Here is a 5,091-nt window from a genome sequence, read left to right on the forward strand (position 1 = left end):
ATTTTTTAGAGCCTCTTAGAGGTATGAATTTTTTTTAGTGTAAGCATATATATATATATTTATACACACTTTGAAATATGGCATTTATAATTTGTCTAAATTTGCCCCTTATTGAAATAAATATATTTTCCTAGATGAAAGTAGCAACGTAAAAAATTACTGTTTATTTGAAGTTTTGAAAAATAATGTTTTTGCTTCAACATCAAGTACTTATGAATCACGAAACGCAATGATTACTTACACAACTCATAGGCTGAGAGAAAAATGGGAGTTTAGAAGTTAATGAGAAATTTGATAAATGTATTAAAAAAAAAAGTTGAAGGATTTAGTAGTAAATTAAAGAAGAAATGGTTAGATTCAAATCACTGTTTCACTAAATTTTTAAAAAAAAATATTATGTGGTTGGATTTAGAATTTAAAATTCCTTTATTGAAGAAATATGAAGAATCATATGAACCTTCTACAAGTTCTGGTAGGCTACGTAAATCTTTTTTAGAGTCAAATGATCGTTCTAAGCGCAGGCAAATAAAAAAACCTGAGAGAAATAACTTCATCAAATAAATTAATCTGTGCAGTAAAATCGACATTGTATATTAAAAAAAAAACATGCTGCATCCGATCTTGTTTCACATGCAACCGAGAATTCTCCCCAATGTGCAATAAAAATTAAAAAATTGTATAAAAATGAAGCGAAAAATAAATATAGTTCATACACAGATGATGAGGCTGTAGCATTTATCATTGATACTCGCATGAATAAAAATTCTTATCACAAAACTAGATTAGGTACTAAAAAACATGAGGCTGATATATACCCTTCGTATAATAGAGTTCAGTTAGCTAAAGATAGATGTTACCCTGAAAATACTATTATAAGCAAAATAATTCCACTTCAGAGGCAAAGGAAAGGCAAAGTAAGATGCCCAAGAGGCAAGTAATAAAAACTATAATCGATTTAGAGTACATCATTCTCAAAAATCATAACGTATTTATACAAACACACAGCTTTTTAATTTCTTATTATTGTCATTTGATCTATAAATTACAAGTTTAAGAACACAACCTAATAAATCAAAAACTAAATTACCTCCAGAAGTCATTAATTTACTCAATATTGAAAGCTCAGAACTGAAAGAAATAGAAACTAGTAATAGTGAAATAAGTAGTAGTTATTCTGAATAATTATTAATGTCTTTTATTTTTATTAATTTTTTTGTTATCCAATTAAGTATCAGATAAATTAAATATTTGAAAATAATGCATTTTTTTAAATTTCTTACATAAATGTTTATTGTTAAAAAATAAAATTATTTTGTTTGTAATATTATTCAACTTCATAATTTAAATGTATACTTGCTTCAACTGTGTTTTCTTAACAGTTATCTATATCGAGATAAGTATTGAGGTAAGTTATTAAAATTAAAGTAAGAAAATGTTTGAGCATATTAAATCAATAAAAAAAAAATATTTATTTGTGAGTGTCGAACTTTGTTTGATAAGTGCTAAATGTTTGGCCAGCTAGAAATGCAATTCCTACCATTGTGCAGCGATAATATTGAAGATTCCTCAATATAAAAATATATAACAGATACCTTGAATGTATCATATAGTAAAATATTTTTGTGAATTATCTGAATAAAGAAAAAACAAGATAATATTATAAAAAAGACAAAAAAATAAACTTAGGTATGCCATTATAAAACATAAAGGGTCGAATGAAATACTCAAATAGTACCAGTTACATCAAAACATATTATGTGTAAAGATTGAAAATATGATACTTAATAGAAGATTTTTTTAAGAGGGTGTTACATTATAAAGTATAAAATATTAGGTTCACGTCATAGCTCGGTGATCTATAAACAATGGAAAATAATACAATATTTATTAATAGGTATTATTTGACAATCCTGACACCCACTTAATATTAGAAATATAAGACGAAAAATAATATTTTCTATAATATTTATTAGACAAGTCTAGATGTCTAAGGACGACCAAAATATGTTTCAAAATTAATTATATTATTTATAATCCATGCGTAAATATCGATGATTAGTCCTACAAAAATAGTGAAACCCAATATTTATTTTATAACGTAAAACCAAGAGGAAAATCGATATTAAGTATTTCCACTTTTGTGGTTAAGATAAACAGGTTGAATTACATGATATTATTATAGTATAATTCTTCAAAATTTAAAACTTAGTTTTCTGTAAAAATATATTAAAACATTTTTCTGAAAGAAATTAGAAGTAAAATTTATATTTTTTAATTTTTAGCTGATACTAGATTAAATTTAATTTAGATAATATTTTTAAGTGTAAGAATAAAATAAATAATAAAAATATATACGAGTATTTACTCGTAAATACTATTTTTTAAAAAAAAAATGAAATAGATAAAATCTAATATTAATTTAATATCACCACAAATATATCACTTCAATTATTAAAAAAGAAATCCTAAATTTACAATTTAAAATCTTTTAAATCATACTTGTAATTCGAATTATTATATTTTATAGATAAATTATAAAAATAAGTCAATATTATCAAACACTGATTTCTAGCAACGTATTACATATTTATAAATAAAACACAAATATAATTTGTACGTATCACATGTTCATAGGAACCACCTTCTGAACCACTTGACCATAATACCCTGTATAGTGTATACATATTGATTCTTGACCAGAATATCAAGTTCTAGAATAATATATTTCCTCCGTTTAGTCATTATATATACATTTATAAAGCGAATAAAACATTAAGATTGAAAACTAACGTCGTTTAGAATACGGAACATACTATGCTATATTTTTTGTTCAAAATAAATAATGCTTATACTTTCACTTTGCCCAACACTATAATAATATTTGAAGTAGTATGCATGCAAACAATATAGGTATACATAATATATCATAATATAAAACATTACCTCATAAAATATAGACTTAAATTATACAATTTTCATTGATCAAAGGGAAAATAAGCGCTTTGTAAAAATATATCTATGAGCAATTTCATTATTGATAAATAATGATTTATTTAAAATATTGAAGCTTCAATCAATTATCAATCGTTTTAAAAATATATATTCATACATATAAGTATCTATTATAAATAGTATAAATAATTAATTATTAGTAAAATCATTTATATTATAATCGGAAAACATTTGAAAAAGGTCAGGAAATCGAATATTAAGTAATCTTAAAGGTTTAACAGTAAAATTAAAATAAAAAATACACTTAGAACGACTTTTTGTACATATTTCAATAAAAATAAGCATAAATATATGTTCAAACTAAAAATTTAAGTATCAAACTGGATAAAATTATAGTATAAAAACTAAAATTTTTCTAAGATAAATTAATCTAAAGAGCACCTTCATTTATATAAACATATACAAACATTCATATGGCTAAATAAAAAAATAAATACTTACAATGTAATAAAATATAATATTGAAATTCGTATTCGTAAATCATATTCTAAATTTATGGTAATAAACATTTTTGTCAAAATGTATTAAAAAACACAACATTGAAATAATTTAGCTCAGATTAATATATTATTTAAGTAAACAATATTATAACACTATAGTATAAACAAATTAATTAACATATATTACAACATATAACTTTAACAAGAATGCATAACAAGTCATCGACATTCACTCAGCGTATTATCTTATACACCTCTTGTATTATATTATTTATTTCTTTGGAATATTTCTCGAGGACTAAAATATTACCTAGTGCGGTAGCAAGAATAATTTTGATTAGCAGGGAGCATACATAATATACTGAGGTTTCCACATTCTAATAATTCACGTAACTAAGGGATTTTAATAACCATCTATTTAATTCTTGAAACTAATATACTGTGTTCACACGTATTATTAGCAACTCATTACCGCAACATATTGTTTTTTATCGTTATTAAGGTAAAACGCATTCATATGACACATATCTCATGAGGCAGCGTTGAAAATGGAAAACGCGATAGAAACCATGGAAAACTATTAAGGTAACGTTCCGACACGGATTACAGAATCATTTTAATAATATTAGGTATATCGATAATTCTTTACGGAAAATATCTACTTAAATGGCCGTGTGTACACCTTAGTATGTAAGAATAATAGCTAAAGAAGGAATGAAAATGATTTTAATAACCACGTCTAATATGTGAAGTGCATCGTATAGAAATATTGTTGTTAATATGAAAACTATGATTCTATGCATGAAAATATCATAACAATTAATTTCACAATATATGGTTGTTCATCAAAGTGAAAGTAAAACAATAAACTTATAAGCAATAACTTTACGTGCGGAACACAATACGCTACGCTGTTTTTTTATAATATATATTAAACGCTATATTACAATATTTACAATTAAACCTTATGAATTGATTGAATTTATAGTGAACATACACTCAACTTATTAATTTCACTTAGAGCATCATACGAACATTTAAACAATTTTTACAACTACATAATCAAAAAATAAAATAGTCTTACTTATGTATCTATATTATGAGTATAGAACTTATACTTGCTGACAATTGTTACTTTAAATTATAGAAATTATAAAATCAAAAAATCGTAAATGCAAATAATCAAAATAATCCATTAATTATAATTCAAAACTAACATTTGTAAATTATACAATTTTGTTAAAATTGCCTATATTAACCTATATTATCTGCATATATATATATATTAATTAAAACTTTTTATTTATAAAAATCATAAAATATCAATGTCAAAACAATAGGTAGACATCTATACTTAAAGCAACAAATTATTTTTATTATTGTAATCAAAATAACATTACACACACATACTAATATTTCTAAAGTGATAAATAAAAATAAATAGATAATTTGATCGATTTGTTTTTAATTTCCGGTTTTATTTCAAATTATTTAAATACATATAGTGTGGCAATAAGGGTCGTAAAAAATAAGTGAAATAATATTAAACCACTTATTGTATAGTTTTTAAGTTTATGAAGAACAAGTGCAATAAGAATTATAATTTTAGAAAAACCATAACAAATAATAAATTGTTTTT

Source organism: Sipha flava, unplaced genomic scaffold, assembly GCF_003268045.1.
Source record: "Sipha flava isolate LNK unplaced genomic scaffold, YSA_version1 253_pilon_pilon, whole genome shotgun sequence".
In the NCBI taxonomy this organism is placed as follows: Eukaryota; Metazoa; Arthropoda; class Insecta; order Hemiptera; family Aphididae; genus Sipha; species Sipha flava.